Source organism: Bombina bombina, chromosome 7 (assembly GCF_027579735.1).
Source record: "Bombina bombina isolate aBomBom1 chromosome 7, aBomBom1.pri, whole genome shotgun sequence".
Classification (NCBI taxonomy): Eukaryota; Metazoa; Chordata; class Amphibia; order Anura; family Bombinatoridae; genus Bombina; species Bombina bombina.
The window spans coordinates 272,386,125-272,409,468 of NC_069505.1; the positions used below are offsets into that span (position 1 = coordinate 272,386,125).

Sequence of the window (23,344 nt, forward strand, 5' to 3'; positions counted from 1 at the left end):
AAATAATGGTGGCCACACAAAATATTGAAACTTTGGGCCCAATTTGGACATTTCCACTTAGGGGTGTACTCACTTTTGTTGCCAACGGTTTAGACATTAATGGGTGTGTTGAGTTATTTTGAGGGGACAGCAAATGTACACTGTTATACAGGCTGTACACTCACTACTTTACATTGTAGCAAAGTATCATTTCTTTAGTGTTGTCACATGAAAAGATATAAAAAAATATTTACAAAAATGTGAGGGGTGTACTCACCTTTGTGAGATACTGTATGTTAACACGCCTGAGATTTTCTAACTTCGGCTTTTTGCACGTGCCCGAAAACATTTTCTTTTAATTTCTAATATGCGCGCTACCCAAGGTGTGCCAAAATCGAGTTAACATACGAGCGATAAATAGCACTCCACTTGTAATCTAGCACTAAGAAGCCACACCTCTTATTTTGACTTGGTTATATCAGCTCTGCAGATTCCCTGTTTATTTAGTTGAAGAAACAACATTCAAATTCCCCTTGTGATTTTGATATCCTTTGTTGAAGAGCATACCTAGGTAAACTCAGGAGTCTGAAACACTATATGGCAGCAGTTTTGCAAGAATGCTTTTAACACATTTTACAAACACTGCTGCTATCTAGTGCTCTCAAGTGTATAACATTGTTAAAAAACAGGGTTCAGTCACATGCATGCTCCTGAGCCTGCATAAAATATGCTCTTCAACAAACAGGGCCGAAACTACAGGGGGTGCAGAGGTCGCAATTGCCCAGCTTCAGAATTTTTTTTTTTTTTACAATTAAAAAATGTTGACCTGCCACTGCCTGCACTGATATCATGTGAGTGTGACATGATGCTTCACTAGTGTCTCTGACTACAGGGGTTAGTGTTTCTGTTTTACCCATTGATGTTTATGTGTGTGTGTGTGTGTATTTATACGTGTATGTGTGTGTGTGTATGTTTGCGGAACCAGCAAATTACAGACCTTGCTACTACAGCATGGGGGGGCAGGGGGTAAACAGTGTCACTATAAAGTACCACTATATACAGAAGGGGGGGGGGCTGGACCATGTCACAGACTACTGTGGTCACTTTATAAAGTACTGGGGTGGATTGGGTCAGGCCAGCAATCTCACCGGCAAATTACAGACTGTGTCACTGACTCACTATATACAGTACTGGTGGGTTAAACAGTGTCACTATATACAGTAATAGGGGGTCAGACCATCTCACAGACTGTGGGCACAGGGTACCTCCTTTTGCAGACATGTAATCTGATTCAAATTTTTTTCTGTGTTAAATGTAAAAAAAAAAAAAAAAAAAAAAAAAAAAGAAGATATGTATCAAATTAACTTTTTTGGGGGGCGGTGGGGGGGCCGTTCTTAGATTCTTGCACCTGGGCCCTGTGGTTTCTAGTTACACCTCTGTCAACAAAGGATACCAATAGAATGAAGTGAAAAAACATTTTTAGAATTGTATGCCCCAACTTAATCAAACAATGCTTCTTAAAGCTCCCATTTTGATTTAAATTTCCTGGCTTTATGGTTCCGTCTCCCTAGTTGAAATATTAACCATTAAGCTGCTTTTCATTACTGAGTGCTCCATTAAAGGGACGCTAAAGTCACAATTAAACTTTCATGATTCAGATAGAGCATGCAGTTTTACAAGACTTTCCAATTTACTTCCAGTATGAAATTGTATGCAGTATTTTTATATGCACACTTTCTGAGGGACCTACTACTAAACATGTGCACGAGTTCAGTGTGTAAGTATAGGAGTTAGTGATTGGCTGACGGCTGTCACATGATACAGGGACCCAGCAAATTGAAGTATATTTTGAAATGTGTCATCAAAAAACTAGTGCTCATTTAAAATTCACAGTAAATGCTATTGAATTGTATTTTTATTATGCACTTGTTTATTATAAAATTATACTGTTTTAAATGTCCTTTAAAGGGACAGTCTACACCAGAATTGTTATTGTTTAAAAATATAGATAATCCCTTTATTACCCATTCCCCAATTTTGCATAACCAACACAGTTATACAAATATATGTTTTACCTCTGTGATTACCATGTATCTAAGCCTCTGCAGACTGCCCCCTTATTTCAGTGCTTTTGACAGACATGCAGTTTAACCAATCAATGCAGATTCCTAGATAACTCCACGGGAGTGAGCACAATGTTATCTATATGACACACATGAACTAGTACTGTCTAACTGTGAAAAACTTTTAAAATGTTTTGAACTAAGAGGCGGTTTTCAACGGTTTAGAAATCAGTTTGAGCCTACCTAGGTTTAGCTTTTCAAAAATACCACCAAGGGAACAAAGCAAATGTAATGATAAAAGTCAATTGAAAAGTTGTTTAAAACTGCATGCCCTATCTGAATCATGACAGTTTAGTTTTGACTAGACTGTCCCTTTAAGAGCAAAACCCCTTTTAACACTCACCTAATGCAATCAAAGATGAGACAGTTGCAACATAAAAAACACCTAAAATATTAAATGAAGTTCTCCTTGACAGCTTCTTGGCAATGGTATTACTTTTTACTCCAATGTTTATACAGTTTATATAGTGAGTCTGTTATATTTGTTACATAAGGGACATTAAAGTCACTATTATAAAAATGTACTTTGTTCTCCTAGTCTCTTTTGTTGAAAAGTATACCAGGTAGGCTCAGACGCAGCAATGCACCACTAGGAACTATATGGTGATTGTTGGCTACACACCTATCCCTTTTCTTATTGGCTCACCAGATGTTTTTAGCTAGCTCCCAGTAGTGCATTGCTGCTCTGAATCTGACTTTAAAGGGACAGTAAAGTCAAAATGAAATGTTTATGATGCATATAGAGCATGCAATTTAAAAACTTCCCCAATTACTTGTATAAGTACCCTGCTCTCTTTGTATCCGTACCATAGCTAGGTAGGCTCAGAAGCAGCAATGCACTACTGGGAGCTAGCGGTGATTGGGGCTGCATATATATATGTATCTTGTCATTGGCTCATCTGATGTGATCAGCACTGCTCCGGAGCCTACGCAGGTATTGTTTTCAACAAAGGATGCCAAGAGAATGAAGCAAATTTAGATAACAGTAAATTAGAAATGTATGCAAAATTAGAGCATGTTCTTTGGGCAGATTTATGTCCCTTTATTGGATATTCAAATGCAAAATTCAAATATTCTGACCTGTTACATAACATGGGTTTTATAAACACATAGCTTAAGTCCCACACAGTAGCCACAACACACCAACTAGCACTGCTGATTGGATCAGTGTCAGTTTCCGCTCAGTGCTCTGCGGGTCCCGACCAGGACTTTAACTATGTTTTTAACTCCTTTGTAAAATGTCTTGCACGAACAGTTTTGAGCATGCAATGTTAACAGTATACTGACCTTTAAAGCTACAAACAAACCTATTTTGCCATTTTATATTTTGGACTGAAGTAACTGTTATTAGAGGTAATAATGATATAATGCTTTGTTAATTAAAGGGTTACAATAATTATTGTGTTTTATTTCAAACATGCACTAGATTATCAGAGAAGAGCACTGAATCACCCACCAAATATATTTTAATAAATAGTGATGGCCAGGGCTTAAGTTTTCCTACGTTTTTTATATTTATGCGCGTTACACAGCGGCCAAAATTCAATAAAATGTCTCTCCAGCTGTACCAGTTATGTGTCTGTAAACAGCTGATTCACTAAATAATGGAGATACAAAGAGCTTTGGTGAATCATCTGTATAAATATAACATAGGAACTCCACATTTTTCTTTCATGATTCAGATAGAGCAGCACGTTTAAACAACTTTCTGATTTACCTCTATCATCACATTTTCTTTGTTCTCTTGTTATCTTTTGTTGAAAAGCAAGGTGATATGCTTAGGAGCCGGTCCATTTCTGGAGCACTATATGGCAGCAGTTTTGCAAGAATGTTATCCATTTGCAAAAGCACTAGATAGCAGCACTATTTCCTGCCAGGTAGTGCTCCAGATGCCTACCTAGGTATCTCTTCAACAAAGAATATAATGGGAATAAAGCAATCTGATAATAGAAGTAAATTGGAAACTTTTTTTTTTAAATGTTATGCTCTGTCTGAATCACAAAAGAACATTTTTGAGTTTCAAAACCCTTTATGTTTAAATCTTTTTTTTTTTTTTTTTTAGAACATACGGAAAAAATAAAACATGCCCACTTTGAATAATTGAAAGTACAGATTGTTTGAAGTAGGGTTGCACTGATACCATTTTTTTAAGACCGAGTACAAGTACCATACTTGTTTTCAAATACTCGCCGATACCAATTACCGCTACTTTTTTTTTATGTCATGTGACAGTTAACCAAGCACAATACAGACTAATTATTTAAGATTCCTTCTTTATAATTATGAATTATGAAGTAACTTAAAAGACATTATGAAATAATAAAACAGTTTTATTTGTCATAAAGTTCACAGAACATGTTTATAAATAAAAATATTACAATAAAATATATTAATAACAACAAATATAAAATCACAACCAACCAAAAGTGCAATACAGTAAAAAATAGAACAGTGCACTGTTTAATCATGGGGAACAACGCTATGGGCTAAATTACATTTGACTGGTAAGCTTTACCAATGCTCTCATTACATGTCCTACTCCATTAAAGGCTATGGAGTTGGAAATGTGAACAAAGCATTGATAAAGCTTGCCAATCAAATGTAATCTAAATCTAGTCCTATAATTGCAGGATGAGTGCTCATTGGAATTAACTTAATTTTTGCCATGAGTACTCTTCCTGCAATTATATAAGCTAACCTATGGATGTTCCTCAGAGTACAGTATGTTTTGAACATCATTGTGCAAGAGGAGAACTAGCAGTAAAAAGGCAATTTAGCAATTAGAATAATTTTTCAAAAGTTAGTGGCAAGTTCTTTTTAAGGAACAGAACAGAAGCCTCTCTGCATGTTCAGCTATAAGTCTGTTTTTGCAATCAGTAAGGAGATTTGACTCTAAGTGGAACAGTCTTTCACTTTCCACACTACTGCATGGGGCAGAAAGATATTTTTGGACCATTTTAGCCAGAGCTGGAAATCTCAGTTTATTAACTGACCAGTACTTCGGGGGTTTGTCTGAACGAGGTACAATGATCTCTCCTACAATAATACAAATAACAGCAATTTGTATTGGCAGAACAGTAGTAAACAATTTTTAGTTTAGTCTCCACTTCAGCTTAAAATGAAAAGGGAACATGCAGTTTGAAAAAACGCCATAAGATAGCATATGGGTAGAAAGTGGAGGTATCAGTTTAAGTATTGGTGCATTTGCACGAGTACAAGTACTCATGCAAATTCTTGGTATCAGTACCGATACCGATACTAGTATCAGTATCGGTGCAACCCTAGTTTGAAGTCCCCATTGTGAGTTTCATATCCCTTTAAATGTACTGTAAAATTATTTCCCTTTAATGTGTTTCCATTGACTTGTTATACCAGTTGCAGATTTTAAAATATATGGGTAATTAATCCTTTAAGTTTATTTTAGTGTGTGAGATAGACATGTCTGCTAATTGGAATCACCATCCAATACAATGGTCTGAGCTTGTAGGGAGAGCATATTATGACCTACTGTTTACTCAAAGATCAATAGTTAAAAATTAACATTTTAGTGTCTCTCAGTCACCCCACCCCACTTGGAGTGAAATTATATTTAAACCCTTTTTGTTTACATAGTTTTTCTATAAACATTACTTAAGCACTGAAAATTTCAGCATAAGTGGGAATGAAATGGACAAAATAAAAGTAAATGAGCTATTTATAAATAATTTGATACACTCCAGCAGGTAAAATGGATCAAAGGAAACACATTTGAGGAATAGAAAAAAAAATACAACAAACTGTCCCTTTAAGTATCCTTTTAAAAGGGGTGGGGGATCAGTTATTTTACCTTGAAGAGTTTCTTAGAGGACATTAAACACTAAACAAATGCTACATATAATAATAAAAATCAAATATTAGCCAGAGAATTATGAACTAACAGATGTATTTCTTAGTAATTGTTTCAACATTGAAGAAATAAATGTAAAGTTTTAGACATTATTAATTTAACGGGAACACACTGTTTTTAACCTCTGATTGCATGCCTGATACCTTATCTCCTCTACTGAGACCAGTTAGGGACAGTTATAAATTGGTTTTCACAGCGCTTAAAGGGACACTGAACCCAAATTTTTTCTTCCATGATTCAGATAGAGCATGCAATTTTAAGCAACTTTCTAAATTACTCCTATTATCAAATTTACTTCGTTTTCTTGCTATCTTTATTTGAAAAAGAAGGCATCTAAGCTTTTTGTTTGGTTCAGACTCTGGACAGCACATTTTTATTGGTGGATGAATTTATCCACTAATCAGCAAGGAAAACCCAGGTTGTTCACCAAAAATGGTCCGGCATCTAAACTTATATTCTTGCATTTCAGATAAAGATACCAAGAGAATGAAGAACATTTGATAATATGAGTAAATTAGAAAGTTGCTTAAAATTGCATGCTCTATCTGAATCACGAAAGAAAAAATTTGGTTTAATGTCCCTTTAAGGGAAAGCTTACAAACAGGTGTTGATTCAGTATTACATAAACACATATTTCTGACATCCTGTTTTCAATGGCGAAAATTATAAAATAAAGCAGACATATGCTGTGTATAATTTTACATTCATTTTCAACATGAGGATAACTCACTATTTTAGCTTTGCATTCAGTTACTTGTATAAGAGCACATTTTCATCCTTTTCAGAGTATATCTGTTAAAATTCCAAGAGATAATATATAAATAAGTAATGACATTGCGGTTTTAGGTTACGCAGCTGCAGCATTTCTACTGCAATATTCAAAAGCTTAAACAGACAGGCGTAGTCAGTTGATGTCATCTTGTCTTGGCGTGACCAGCCCAGCACAAACTGATTTGTTGACTCATTACAAACCCAGCGACAACTATTAACCAGTGTGTAATAGAACTGGAAGTTATATATATATATATATATATATATATATATATATATATATATATATATATATATATATATATATATGTGTGTGTGTGTGTGTGTGCGCGCGCGCATGTGTATGTATGTGTATATATATATATATATATATATATATATATATACACAGTGGGGCAAAAAAGGATTTAGTCAGCCACCAATCGTGCAAGTTCTCCCACTTAAGAAGATGAGAGAGGCCTGTCATTTTCATCATAGGTATACCTCAACTATGAGAGACAAAATGTGGAAACAAATCCAGACAATCACATTGTCTGATTTGGAAAGAATTTATTTGCCTATTATGGTGGAAAATAAGTATTTGGTCACCTACATACAAGCAAGATTTCTGGCTCTCAGACCTGTATCTTCTTCTTTAAGAGGCTCCTCTGTCCTCCACTCATTACCTGTATTAATGGCACCTGTTTGAACTTGTTATCAGTATAAAAGACACCTGTCCACAACCTCAAACAGTCACACTCCAAACTCCACTATGGTGAAGACCAAAGAGCTGTCGAAGGACACCAGAAACAAAATTGTAGACCTGCACCAGGCTGGGAAGACTGGATCTGCAATAGGCAAGCAGCTTGGTGTGAAGAAATCAACTGTGGGAGCAATAATTAGAAAATGGAAGACATACAAGACCACTGATAATCTCCCACGATCTGGGGCTCCACACAAGATCTCAAACCGTGGGGTCAAAATGATCACAAGAACGGTGAGCAAACATCCCAGAACCACACGGGGGGACCTAGTGAATGACCTGCAGAGAGCTGGAACCAACGTAACAAAGGCTACCATCAGTAACACACTATGCCGCCAGGGACTCAATTCCTGCAGTGCCAGATATATCCCCCTGCTTAAGCGGGTACATGTCCGGGCCCATCTGAAGTATGCTAGAGAGCATTTGGATGATCCAGAAGCGGATTGGGAGAATGTCATATAGTCAGATGAATCCAAAGTAGAACTGTTTGGTAGAAACACAACTCGTCGTGTTTGGAGGAGAGAGAATGCTGAGTTGCATCCAAAGAACACCATACCTTCTGTGAAGCATGGGGGTGGCAACATCATGCTTTGGGGCTGTTTCTCTGCAAAGGGAACAGGACGACTGATCTGTGTACATGAAAGAATGAATGGGGCCATGTATCATGAGATTTTGAGTGCAAATCTCCTTCCTTCAGCAAGGGCATTGAAGATGAAACTTTCAGCATGACAATGATCCCTAACACACAGCCCGGGCAACAATACTTTTTTGCCCCACTGTATATATATATATATATATATATATATATATATATATATATATATATATATATATATATATATATATATATATATATATATATATATATATATATATATATATATATATTCAGGGGCGAATATGTCTGCCGTGGATAAAAAATAGAGCCCCAAGACTAAAGAAAATCAGCACTCACATTTCTCAGCACTTTGCCCAATTTATAGGTTCATCACTTTACCTATTCACTACTCTATAAAACACATTCCTGTTTGCTTCTTACAACTGATATACATAATGTAGCTTTCTGTGTAAATGATTAACTTGTCTAGTGCATATTTTCACCCCCCCCCCCATATTTATTTTTTTAGCAGCAGAAGCCCAAACACCTGTGTTATCAACATTCCAGCTTTGTTTAGTTCTCTTCACTAGAAGCAGCAGCCCTGATGAGAAATTTGATAATCAAAGTGCAAATAATGTAGTGGTAAAGGGAAAACACTTTTATCTGAGATTTAGAAATGCAGAAGTTCTCAGGTGAATAAAAACATATATTACTTAACCTTAAAACTGTTTCAGAGGTGTAACTAGAACTCACTGGGCCCCAGGGAAAACTATTTGGCAGTGCCCCCCCCCCTCATTTCAACAGCACCCCTTCCAAAGCATAGCTAACTAAATATATATATATATATATATATATATATATATATATATATATATATATATATATATATATATATATATATATATATATATATATATATATATATATATATATATATATATATATATATATATATATATACAAAACATGGAAGGGAACTGCACTCTCATACCGGACCGGGTACACATCCCATGACCCTGCAACATGCTCAGCCCTGGGTGCCACTGGCACTCACAGGAAGCTGTGCTGTCCCCAGAGCCACAATCAGTTAACCCCAGACAGGTCTGGGTGCAAGAACCATAGGGAAAATTACAAAACAAATTAATACAACACACAGAGAAAACCCAGCACTCACTTACAAGCTCTCAGCTAAGATTTAAAAGCAAAAATGGAAAGGTTAATCACCGCATCTGGCCAAATGGGACAAGCTCAGGTACCACGTCAAGGTCCTTTCCAATACCTCAGACCCTAAAACAGCCACACAATGCAAACTTTCAAATCCAAACAAACTGAAAACAAGGGAAGGGTGCACAGGAATATGTAACCACCCTAGACATATACAAAACACGGAAGGGAACTGCACTCTCATACCGGACCGGGTACACATCCCATGACCCTGCAACATGCTCAGCCCTGGGTGCAAGAACCATAGGGAAAATTACAAAACAAATTAATACAACACACAGAGAAAACCCAGCACTCACTTACAAGCTCTCAGCTAAGATGTAAAAGCAATAATGCAAAGGTTAGTCACCGCATCTGGCCAAATGGGACAAGCTGCATGTTGCAGGGTCATGGGATGTGTACCCGGTCCGGTATGAGAGTGCAGTTCCCTTCCGTGTTTTGTATATGTCTAGGGTGGTTACATATTCCTGTGCACCCTTCCCTTGTTTTCAGTTTGTTTGGATTTGAAAGCTTGCATTGTGTGGCTGTTTTAGGGTCTCAGGTATTGGAAAGGACCGTGACGTGGTACCTGAGCTTGTCCCATTTGGCCAGAGGCCAGTTTATTTAATTTTAGCTAATTGTAGTTAATTTCATTTATTTAATGATAGTGTAGTATTAGGTGTATTTGTAACTTAGGTTAGGATTTATTTTACAGGTCATTTTGTAATTATTTTAACTAGGTAGCTATTAAATAGTTATTAACTATTTAATAGCTATTGTACCTAATTAAAATAAATACAAAATTGCCTGTAAAATAAAAATAAATCCTAAAATAGCTACAATGTAATTATTAATTATATTGTAGCTGTCTTACGTTTTTTTTTATAGGTAAGTATTTAGTTTTAAATAGGAATACTTTAGTTAATAATAGTAATATTATTTAGATTTATTTAAATAATAAAGTTAGGGGGGTGTTAGGGTTAGACTTAGGTTTAGGGGTTAATAACTTTATTATAGTGGCGGCGATGTTGGCGGCGGCAGATTAGGGGCTAATAGATTTAATAGGCGGTTTAGGGGTTAATACACTTTATTAGTTATTGTGGTGGGGGATTGCGGTTGACAGGTAGATAGACATTGCGCATGCGTTAGGTGTTAGGTTTTTTTTTGCAGGCATTTTAGGGAGTTACTGTGCTCCCATACTCAGTGCAAGGCCTGCTACGGCTGCATTTTATGGCGAGGTGAAAATGGAGTAAGATTTCTCCATTTTCTCCACGTAAGGCCTTGCGCTGGATATTGGATACCGAGTTACGACGCGGTCCCATGTTAGCCTATGGGAGTAAAAATTGCGAGCGACGGGTGAAATATACGGGTGAAATTATTAAATGTAATTTTTTTCAGTAATTTAGTGTTTGTTTGTTTTTGTACTATAGTTTATTTTAATAACAAACACTAAATTACTGAAAAAAATTACAAGAAGTTTAAATTAATTACACCTAATCTAAGCCCCCTAATATAATAAAAAAGCCCCCCAAAATAATAAAATGCCCCACCCTATACTAAATTACAAATAGCCCTTAAAAGGGCCTTTTGCAGGGCATTGCCCCAAAGTAATCAGCTCTTTTACCTGTAAAATAAAATTACAATACCCCCCAACATTACAACCCACCACCCACACACCACTACTCTAAAACCCACCCAATCCCCCCTTAAAAAAACCTAACACTACCCCATTGAAGATCACCCTACCTTGAGCAGTCTTCACCCAGCCGGGCACAAGTGGTCATCCGATCCGGGCAGAAGAGGACATCCAGACCGGCAGAAGTCTTCATCCTATCCGGGCAGAAGAGGACATCCGGACCAGCAGAAGGCTTCATCCAAGCGGAATCTTCTATCTTCTTCCATTCGACGAGGAGTGGCTCCATCTTGAAGACATCCGCCATGGGGCATCCTTCCAGCACGACGGACTAACGACGAATGACGGTTCCTTTAAATGACGTCATCCAAGATAGCGTCCCTCGAATTCCGATTGGCTGATAGGATTCTATCAGCCAATCGAAATTAAGGTAGGAAAAATCTGATTGGCTGATCCAATCAGCCAATCGGATTGACCTCGCATTCTATTGGCTGTTCTGTATACGCGCCCCTGTACGCCTCAGCTCGCCTGTTGCGGGGCGAAAATACCCGCAGGTATTCGGCACTGCACACAAGCGCAATTTTGCGCTCACGTGCAATCCTGCCCCCTGCCCGTGCACAGCCAATCATGCGCGGGCAGGAGCTGTCAATCTCCTCGGTCTGACTAGACCGAGGAGATTGAATTTCGCCACATTAGAGGTGGCGAAGAGGCTAGGGAAGCGGCGGTCTGGTGAACGCTGCTTGATAAATGACGGCGAGCAAGTTCTTGTGAGAACTTGCAGCCGTAGGGCGTTAATAAATAATTGAAGTTCAATCCGATTGGCTGATTGGATCAGCCAATAGAATTGACCTCGCATTCTATTGGCAGATCCAATCAGCCAATCGGATTGAACTTCAATCCGATTGGCTGATTAAATCAACCAATCGGATTTTTCCTACTTTAATTCCGATTGGCTGATAGAATCCTATCAGCCAATCGTAATTCGAGGGACGCCATCTTGGATGACGTCATTTAAAGGAACCGTCATTCGTCATTAGTCCGTTGTGCTGGAAGGATGCTCCGCGCTGGATGTCTTCAAGAGGGAGCTCCTCATCGGATGGAAGAAGATAGAAGATGCCGCTTGGATGAAGCCTTCTGCCGGTCCGGATGTCCTCTTCTGCCCGTATAGGATGAAGACTTCTGCCCGGATCGGATGACCACTTGTGCCCGGCTGGGTGAAGACGGCTCAAGGTAGGGTGATCTTCAATGGGGTAGTGTTAGGTTTTTTTTAAGGGGTGTGTGGGTGGTGGGTTGTAATGTTGGGGGGGTATTGTAATTTTTTTTTACAGGTAAAAGAGCTGATTACTTTGGGGCAATGCCCCGCAAAAGGCCCTTTTAAGGGCTATTTGTAATTTAGTATAGGGTAGGGCATTTTATTATTTTGGGGGGCTTTTTATTTTATTAGGGGGCTTAGATTAGGTGTAATTAGTTTAAACTTCTTGTAAAAAAAATTTCTGTCATTTAGTGTTTTTTTGTACTATAGTTTATTATTATATTATATAGTTAATTGTATTTAATTTTAGCTACTTGTAGTTAATTAATTTAATTTATTTAATGATAGTGTAGTGTTAGGTGTATTTGTAACTTAGGTTAGGATTTATTTTACAGGTAATTTTGTAATTATTTTAACTAGGTAGCTATTAAATAGTTATTAACTATTTAATAGCTATTGTACCTAGTTAAAATAAATACAAAGTTGCCTGTAAAATAAAAATAAATCCTAAAATAGCTACAATGTAATTATTAATTATATTGTAGCTATCTTAGGGTTTATTTTATAGGTAAGTATTAAGTTTTAAAAAGGAATACTTTAGTTAATAATAGTAATATTATTTAGATTTATTTAAATAATAATTAAGTTAGGGGGGTGTTAGGGGTAGACTTAGGTTTAGGGGTTAATAACTTTATTATAGTGGCGGAGGGAGATTAGGGGTTAATAGATTTAATAGGCTATGTGGGCTATGGTGGTTTAGGGGATAATACTAGAATAGGTTTATTGCGGTGTGGGCTATGGCGGTTTAGTGGTTAATAATTTAGTTATTACTTGCGGTGTGGGCTATGGCGGTTTAGGAGTTAATAATTTAGTTATTACTTGTGGTGTGGGCTATGGCGGTTTAGGGGTTAATAATTTAGTTATTACTTGCGGTGTGGGCTATGGCGGTTTAGGGGTTACTAATTTAGTTATTACTTGCGGTGTGGGCTATGGCGGTTTAGGGGTTAATACATGTATTATTAGGAGTGAGAGGGGGGATTGCGGATATAGGGGTATAAGTGTCGGGCTTATTTTTGGGAGGCGTGTTAAGACAGTTACGGGAGATTTAAAATTTTAGTTAGTTTTCTTAGGCGCCAGCAGTTTCTAAAGTGCCGTAAGTCACTGGCGACTCCAGAAATTTGTACTTACGCTCATTTCTGGACATCGCTAGTTTATCAGACTTACCGCACTTTAGGAACTGCCGGCGGGGTATATGTAATACCCCGATGTGCGAGGTGAAATTACGGGCAGCGTGGGTTCCCTCGATTGCGCTGAAACCTACGCCGTATATCGGATCTCACCCTTGAAGTTTACCAAAAGAACAATAAACATAGATACAGCCATAAAAGGAATTGTGTGTGTGTGTGGGGGGGGGAGATAGAGCTTTACAATCCAGAAACTAAAAAGAAAAAGGTTAATGGCGAGGCACTGCAGTATAAATTTGCAGGTAAAGTAATTAAAGTACATATTATTATATTTTGTCTCTATCCCAACTTGTTTTATGTCCCTTTAAGCTTAAAATCATTCAGAACTAGAGTTAACGATGCTACACTGAGGGGACACACAGTTCTAGTATCTGATAGCCAATGTGTGTATGAGGCTGGCTGTGCGGCTGCAGGTCAGGGGTCTGATCTGATGTAAATGCATAACAGAGAGGTGTTGCAGGGTCAGAGGTCTGATCTGATGTGAATATGTTCCAGAGAGGTGCTACAGGATTAGGGCCAGGACCGTCTTTAACACAGGGCAAAAGGGGCAGCTGCCCTGGGCCCAGTCTTTGTTGAGGGGCCCAAGAGTCATTTAAAAAAATATATATATATATATATATATATTTATTTATTTTTAGTTCATGCCAGACTGCTGATGTAATGTGACATGGGACACACACACAGTCAGTGCTAATATTGTCACAGTCAAAAGTTCTCTGCTTATATTTATTTGTGAGAAACTGTGCCAGACCGTGCCTATGACATGTGACATTCCAAGCTAGTGCCATGTGCTGTTTTAGATGTGCACTGTGCAGCACTGGATGCTAAGCCCTAACTATGCATCCAGTCAATCCAACTGCATCAGAAAGCTGGAGTGGGAGGCACGTGAGGATTTGAGCATCTGTGCAGCTGCACACACTCCTCTCTTCAGTCTTGAGGCTGTGTGACTCGTCTGTATCCATGCAGCCTTGGGCAGACAGCATCCAGTCTGCTGGTCCCTTTAGCCCTGCTCTTTCTGCTGTGGCTCTAAGATCAACTAACTGAAGTTTGTTAGGAAAACAGTGCTTTGTAGAAAGGTGTCAGTGGGAAGAATAAGTGAGTGTACACATGCCCCTCCCCCATGCAGCATTGTCTACTGCAGGATGAGAGGGAACTTGTTCCTAGCAAAGTAGTGACATGTGCTGCTGTGGCTGATGTATAGTGTCATGCTGATACTTCACACATTAAGGTAAGGTTTATTTTTATAGTTTTTATTTCTCTCTGTTTCAGATTTTACAGCTTCCCATAGTAGTTCTACTGTTTCAGTCAGTAAACTTATATCTGTCTGCACCTCTATGCTTCCGCCTCAGTCTTTACCTTGCTTTGCTCCTGTTGGCTGCCCTAAATCTCTTTAACCAGCTAACCTCACACCAGAATCACATTCAAAAGCATATTAAATTAATCCAGAGTGGAGGAATTTATATATATATTTACTTATTAGTACTGCTTAGGTACAGTTTCACATATTGCAAATTTTGGATGATCCACTGCTGGGCTAATAATTTAAAAAAATATATAAAATAAATTGATTTAGTTGTTTTTTGGGATGTTGGGGTAGAGAGTGAAATTGAAATTGCATGGGTGGGGGGCCCAAGAAAATATTTGCCAAGGGTCCAGTCAGTATTAAAGATGGCCCTGGTTAGGGCTCTGATCTGATCTATGTGACTAAGAGATGTGCTACAGGGTCAGGGCTCTGATCTGATCTATGTGACTAAGAGATCTGCTACAGGGTCAGGGCTCTGATCTGATCTATGTGACTACTATGTGTACTCTTAGGAGAAAAAAACAAATCTACAAGGAAAGTAGCAAAATATGTAGCAGACTTTCACATGACCAGAACCACCAATCAGATTAAATGAACTGTTACCATATTTACCCACTATACTCCTACTTTATTAATTGTTATTGATCTGTTTTATTGTAACATATTACTTTGGCAACACATGTAATAATGTCATGCTAATAAAGTATTCTTGACTTGACTAAAAGATGTGCTGCAGGATCAGAGCTCTGATCTGATCTATGTGACTAAGATGTGCTACAGGGTCATCACTCTGATCTAATCTATGTAACTAAGAGATGTGCTGCAGGATCAGAGGTCTGATCTGATGTATGTGACTAAGAGATGTGCTGCAGGATCAGAGGTCTGATCTGATGTATGTGACTAAGAGATGTGCTGCAGGATCAGAGGTCTGATCTGATGTATGTGACTAAGAGATGTGCTGCAGGATCAGAGGTCTGATCTGATGTATGTGACTAAGAGATGTGCTGCAGGATCAGAGGTCTGATCTGATGTATGTGACTAAGAGATGTGCTGCAGGATCAGAGGTCTGATCTGATGTATGTGACTAAGAGATGTGCTGCAGGATAAGAGATTGGATCTGATGTATGTGACTAAGAGGTGTGCTGCAGGATCAGAGGTCTGATCTGATGTATGTGACTAAGAGATGTGCTGCAGGATCAGAGGTCTGATCTGATGTATGTGACTAAGAGGTGTGCTGCAGGATCAGAGGTCTGATCTGATCTATGTGACTAAGAGATGTGCTGCAGGATAAGAGATCAGATCTGATGTATGTGACTAAGAGGTGTGCTGCAGGATCAGAGGTCTGATCTGATGTATGTGACTAAGAGGTGTGCTGCAGGATCAGTGGTCTGATCTGATCTATGTGACTAAGAGATGTGCTGCAGGATAAGAGGTTGGATATGATGTATGTGACTAAGAGATGTGCAGCAGGATGAGAGGTCTGATCTGATGTATTTGACTAAGAGGTGTGCTGCAGGATCAGAGGTCTGATCTGATATATGTGACTAAGAGATGTGCTGCAGGATAAGAGGTCGGATCCGATGTATGTGACTAAGATATGTGCAGCAGGATGAGAGGTCTGATCTGATGTATGTGACTAAGAGATGTGCTGCAGGATAAGAGGTCGGATCTGATGTATGTGACTAAGAGGTGTGCTGCAGGATCAGAGGTCTGATCTGATGTATGTGACTAAGAGATGTGCTGCAGGATGAGAGGTCTGATCTGATGTATGTGACTAAGAGGTGTGCTGCAGGATCAGAGGTCTGATCTGATCTATGTGACTAAGGGCTGCAGGGTGAGGGGTCTAACCTAATGTGGGAATATGACAGGCAGAGGGGCTGCAGGGCATAGAGTTATATGGGTTTGTAGTTTGGAGAGACACTGTAGGACCAGGGTCTAATCTAATGTATACAGATGACAAAGGGGTTTCAGCATCATAAGTCTTTTCTAATGTTCTTTCTTTGTTTAATTTATTTTCCTTCATTGTCTTTTCATTCTTTCATTATAAAAAGAGGCTGCCATTCTTGATTTAGAACCTAAAAATTAAACCAAAATTATTATATTTTTATCATTTATATATTTTCTATAAACGTGACCAGGGCCGCCATCCGGGGGTGACAGGGGTGACTACTGTCAGGGGCCCAATGGCCTAGGGGGGCCCCATGAGGCAAGAACTAAAAAAAATAATAAAAAATAATAATTTTGACAGCCACCAGTGGGTACTACAGCAGAGTGCTAATTGAGCATGGGAAATGTTATTACAAGGAGTAAAGTATTAGCATTTGAGTGTGTGCACTAAACCACTATGCACAGTGTGAGACAGACTTGGCACTTTGTTTGTAGAGTGTGTGCCTGAGTCAGACGGCTGATCACTTTCATTTGCAGAGGAATTAGGAATTACTTAGCAAATGTTTTTTATTTCTTTGTGCAATTTAAGATTGTAACTTCAGTGTGGTAGTAGTTGTATGGTGGGGCCAGGGGTCCATAAAGACACATTTTTTTAGCAACAGTGTATTTATGATTATTTGACAATTCTGTAGAAATTCTATATTTAAAACCATGCAGAAATGTTTCCTCCTCAATACACAAATGTTATATATTACATTCCAGTTTACTGCCCGTTTATGCAAGGACTTTCCAGATACAAGGAGGCATTTTATTTAAGATTTTTACATCTGCATAACATGTTATACTCTCAGACTAAGATTGCTCAGTGTTGGAAATGAGACAGGTTAACTTAAAACTGTTCAGTTTACTCTACAGCTGACAATTTTGAAATGCTTACCAACAAGCTTAAATCCTGCATTTAACCAGATCTAATGGTATGAGTACCACAGCTTATGGTTCCCCCAAGACCATATAGAGTACAGCATTTTCAAAATTAACTAGCTGACAGATGGGAACATTTGTACACTATATTTGAAGTGGTGCTTTTGGTTGGGGAAAATGGAGAACATATCAAACAAACATATGTCAACCTTTTAAAAGTACTTTTCTTCATCTAGCCATCTACACAGATCATTAATGTACAATTTTGAATTCACAGAATTGCACATTTACAAATATGATTCTTTAAAAAGTGATCTCTTAATTTCTGCATTTTTTTTATCATGCATGTCAAACACTGTTGATTTAGGGGATGCAAGGTGCATAAATGTTTCCTCCTGTGAGTGTTTCTGTGGGTGTCTGTGTTTATGTCTTTGTGCTTTGGTTTGTGTCTCTATGAGTGTGTATGTATTTTTTTGCTGTTGGTATCTCTGTGAGGGTGGGTGTGTATGTCTTTGTGCATTTTCTGTGGATGTCTGTGAGGGTGTGTGCATATGTCTTTGAGCTTTTTCTATGGGTGTCTCTGTGAGGGTGAGCGTGTGTTTGTCTTTGTGTATTTTCTCTGCATGCCTCTGTGAGGGTGGGTGTGTATGTCTGTGTTTTCTGTGGATGTCTCTGTGAGGGTGTGTGTGTGTGTGTATGTATGTCTGTGTTTTCTGTGGATGTCTCTGTGAGGGTGTGTATTTTCTGCGGGTGTCTCTGTGAGGGTGTGTGTATGTCTTTGTGTGTTTTCTGTGGATGTCTCAGTGAGGGTGTGTATGTATGTCTTTCTGTGTTTTCTGTGGGTGTCTCTGTGTGTGTGTGTGTGTGTGTGTATGTCGTTGTGTGTTTTCTGAGGTGTTGGTGTTTCCTTGGGTGTATGTGCAAGTTTGAGTTTATGTGTGTGTGTGTCCATTGTCTGTTCCTTTTTAGGACATTTTGACCTTACTACTGATTATTCACATCTTTCTACAGACTTTGAGACTAATGAGACCTTTCCGGAAGTCACCAATCTACCATTTAACCTTTAAATTATTGTTAAGGCAGTTCAGGGCCCTTCCTTTCAGCCACTGCATGCTGTTGTCATCATTTAGTTGGCATCTTCCTTTACAAAAAGATAATCAGAACTCTATATTTTGTTTTCTAAATCTCCTTTTTTTACAAAACTGTAGTTTACCTCATTACTTGTCAGGTCAATGTAAACAAGTGCTAAGTGTCTGTTTGGGTGTCTGTGTCTGAGTTTCTTTGCGTGTCTGCTAGAGTGTCTATATGTGAATCCTTATGTGTGAGTGTGTGTGTGTGTGTGTTTCAGTGTATGAGTGTGTCTGTGTGTTTGTATGTTACTACCTTTACAACATTTCCAAGTTTAAATAGACACTCAAGAATAAAGTGCATATACGTTTTAGTCACTTGGTCAAAAATTGCACATGTCAAAGGAGGGGGGGGGGGCCCTGATCAATGGTTAAGTCAGGGGCCCCAAAATTTCTAGTGGCAGCCCTGAACGTGACTAAACATTCAATCCTTCCTTCTACCCTCTCTCCAGCACACAGAATGCTGTAACTTTGCTGTCTGTGTAGACCCAGTGCGCACATTGTCCCTGGGTTTATACCCGTATGTAAGCTGGTGTCACATATCTTAGATTTTATAGAAAACAATATTTTTATTTATAAATCGTAAACAAAATGATCTTCAAGTAATACTATACATACTGTGTGTATATATATATATATATATATACACATACATACATACATATATACAGTATATACATATATATATATACACATATATATATATATATATATATACATACACACACATATACGTATATATATATATATATATATATATACATACACACACGTATACGTATATATATATATATATATATATATATATATATATATATATATATATATATATATATATATACACACTGCACTTTATATCCAGAATGCATTATTTTTCAGCAAACATACAAAACAGAGGTTATGACCCATGAAATCAATTTAACATTGTGTAAACTTGTGCAATCACATTCCTTTAAAGCAGGAGGACGTAAAATAAGCAGAACCTAATGATTTCCATGAATTTAGTGCATTAGTCTTCAACTAACTTTAGAATAAGTAAGTTCATATGGAAGTTTGAAAAGAGGATGTGTGAGTGGTGATGTAAATAAGACGTTCCAGCAAAATGAGTTCTGCATTTCAGCAACAACAAAAGCAATTTGTGCTTCATATGAAATGTTAAAGACCATTAACAATAGAACTGTGTAATCAAAAAGTGCATAATAAAAAGACAATGCAATAGCATTTACTCTGATTTTTATTTTTATTTTTTAAATCAGCTTTCTTGAAAATTTAAATAGTACAGAACAGGATCATATAAACACAATCTGTAGAAGAATATATTATTTAGATTTCTGTTAAGTACATAGGAAGGGAATATGAACAACTGTAACAGGAGTACAACTGACTGGTCACAATAGGCTAAGATTTATTCTAAATTTTAAATGCACAATAGATTTTTTCTATAACAATTAATTTAATAATATAATACTTTTTCTGCCCCCCCCCCTTGCATCATGTGAACGCCATTAGCCATTTACAGACTAATATACATATACACTGGCGCCTCAAGTAAAAAGACTGTGCACTATTTGATAATGGAAAATCTTAAAACTACATGCTTTATCTAAATCATGAAAATGTCATTTTGACTTAGGGTCCCTTTTAAAAAACCACTGAATTTCCAAATTTTGCACTGCTTTTTTTTAATTTTATTTTTTAAAGAATTATTCATTACATAGTAGAAATGTTTATTTGCCATAAAAAAGTGACATGAGATCTAGTAAACTTCTATTTTTTTACCTGAAAAACAAGAGTTCTATAGCTCCATTCCTCTAGAGTTTGTTAAACTGTTTCTCACTGGACCCAGAAGTGTTATTCTGTGCACCTTTTATATTGGTGATGAAAAAGCAAGCCCTTTAGTAAACACATTTCAGACACTAAAGAGATCATAAAGAAGATTGTTTAGAAGCACCAAATATAAATCTCTAAGCGGTACACAGGAAGGAACGTTTTGTAAGAATTGCTCTAGAAATTAATTTTTTTGTTATTTACTAAAGAAGCAGGCGTCAAGGCCAATGAAAAGCCGTATCTGCAATTATTTATTCCATACAATATAAGTGCGTTCCTGCTACTCTGCAAAGAGGGAGGTTTTAAAGGGACATTAAACCCCCCAAAAATTCTTTCATGATTCAGATAGAGCATGCAATTTTAAGCAACTTCCTATTTTATTCCTATTATCAATTTTCTTCGTTCTCTTAGCAACTTTATTTGAAAATCAGGAATGTAAAGCTTAGGAGCCGGCCCATTTTTGGTTCAGCACCTGGGTAGCGCTTGTTGATTAGTGGCTAAGGAGCAGCGATGTACTACTGGAAGCTAACAGGTGATTGGTGGCTGCATATATACCTCCTGTCACTGGCTCAATTGGTTTTGCTTAGCTAGCTCCAGTAGTGCTTTGCTGCTCTAGAGCTGACTTTAAAGGGACAGTAAACCTTAAAAATAATGTTATATAATTCTGCACATAGTGCAGAATTATATAACATTATTTAGGTGCTATAGCCATAAACGCCTTTTTTACCTTTTAATTTGCTAAAAATATGGTGCTTTTACAGACCTGCTCTCTGCTGAGGGGGTCTGTTATTTTTAGTCAGCGCATCGGGCCAGCTGTATAGTCACAGCCCGGCCTGACCGCGCCATAGCACTAAGTGCAGCTCGCTCCTGTCACAGGAGCGAGCTGCACTTAGTGCTATGGCGCGGTCGGGCCGGGCTGTGACTATACAGCTGGCCCGATGCGCTGACTAAAAATAGCAGACCCGCTCAGCAGAGAGCAGAGAGCGGGTCTGTAAAAGCACCATATTTTTAGCAAATTAAAAGGTAAAAAAGGCGTTTATGGCTATAGCACCTAAATAATGTTATATAATTCTGCACTATGTGCAGAATTATATAACATTATTTTTAAGGTTTACTGTCCCTTTAACACATATGTTAAACACATAGGTTAAACACACAGTTATATTCAAGCAGGAGTGATTTAATAACATGTCTTTACCCCCCTACTAAGGCACTATGGCTCAAAATAAATACACACAGACATTAAAATGGGTTATAAAGGCAGCAGCACAGTTTATTAACAATTATAACATTACCTTATTAATAACATAAAACAAACTGATTACACCCCATAATAACCATAAAGACCCAAGGTGCTCACCTGCTATTCCAAAGATCAATTACCACCACATTAAACCTCTCTTGCCACCAGAAGGTACCCCTACAAATCAGCCAACATTCCCCCAAAGGCAAGAAACCCACCTGCTGCAACATAACAACAAACCCTAAAACTGAAAACATTCCCTAACCATAAACTGCAACTGAGCCAAACGAATAAAAAACAGGGGGGGGAGGGGGGGCAAGTGCTTCTTCCTGCTCACTCAAGTCCAGAAAAGAGGTCTCCTTTTCCTTTAGAGGGACATTAAACACTTTGAGATGGTAATATAAAATGATAAATCGCATATATAAAAAGAAGTCTGCAATATACTTTCATTATTTGCTTTGCCCCCTTTTCCTGTAATACCATTCAGAAATTGTGAGCTTTTCAGTTCCTGTTAGAAATGGAGGTGCAAAACACTGTTATATTCCACACAGCCATTGTCTGCACACTCTAGTGATCTATTTATAACTGTCCCTAATTCGCTGCAGCAGAGAAGGTAACCTAAGTTACAACATGGCAGCTCCCATTGTTCTATAGATACTATTTTGACAATATTTAAACAGCTAAAAAAACTTTAAAAAATACATATACATATTGGGTGAGATTACATATGCAGCGTCACCAGTGTTTAGTCCGATTTTGCTATCACATAAACGGCGCCACATATAAATGTGGTGCGTATATTTCACCCGTCGCCTGCTAATTTTACTCCCATAAGCTAACATAGAACCGCGCCGCAAGTTGGTATCACATATTCAGCGCAAGGATTTATACGGCGAAAATTGAGACATTTTCTGTAATGTTAGACTTTTTTATTTTTTGTAATTTTAGATTAATTTAATTTTAGTTTTTTTTTAATGTACTGTTAGGATTTTTTATTTTAATTGTAATTTAGTATTTTATGTAATTTGGGGTTAATTTAGAGGGTGTTAGGCTAGGGGGCTTAGTAAGTAAATTAGTTATTGGCTTTGTGGGATGTTGGTGGTTTAGGAGTTAATAGATTAATTAGGTTAATTGCGATGTGGGGGTTTGGCTATTTAGGGGTTAATAAATGAGTTACTTTGCAATGTGGGGGTTTGGCGGTTTAGGGGTTAATAAGTTAATTAGTTAATTTGCGGTGTGGGGGGTTGGTGGTTTAGGGGTTAATAAGTTAGTTATTTTGTGACGTGGGCGTTTGGGGGTTTAGGGGTTAATACATTTATTAGGTATTTTGCAATGTTGGGGTTGGCGGATTTAGGGGTTAATGGTTTTATTAGGTAGATTGCAATGTGGGTGAATGGCAGATTAGGGGTTAATTGTTTAATTAGGTATATTACGTTGTAAGGGGTTGTCAGTTTAGGGATTAATACTTTTATTATTAGTTGCAATGAGGGGGGATTGCGGATATAGGGGTTTATACGTGTCGGTTTTATTTTTGGGAGGCGGATTAGACTTTTATGGGAGATTTAACATTTTTTTTTCTTAGGCGCCAGCAGTTTCTAAAGTGCC

The 23,344-nt window shown here is 37.7% G+C and overlaps 1 protein-coding gene and 1 long non-coding RNA gene across 2 annotated transcripts in view; one reads left to right on the forward strand and one right to left on the reverse strand.

Moving 5' to 3' along the window:
* Window positions 1-23,344, reverse strand: part of NINJ1 (ninjurin 1) — a 146,996-nt gene that overhangs the window by 84,829 nt on the left and 38,823 nt on the right. The window lies entirely within an intron of this gene.
* LOC128666275 (uncharacterized) overlaps window positions 14,263-23,344 on the forward strand; it is a 64,329-nt gene continuing 55,247 nt past the window's right edge. Inside the window, exon 1 of the long non-coding RNA XR_008403228.1 lies at window positions 14,263-14,659. This is a non-coding gene — a long non-coding RNA (uncharacterized LOC128666275). The remainder of the gene's footprint in view (window positions 14,660-23,344) is intronic.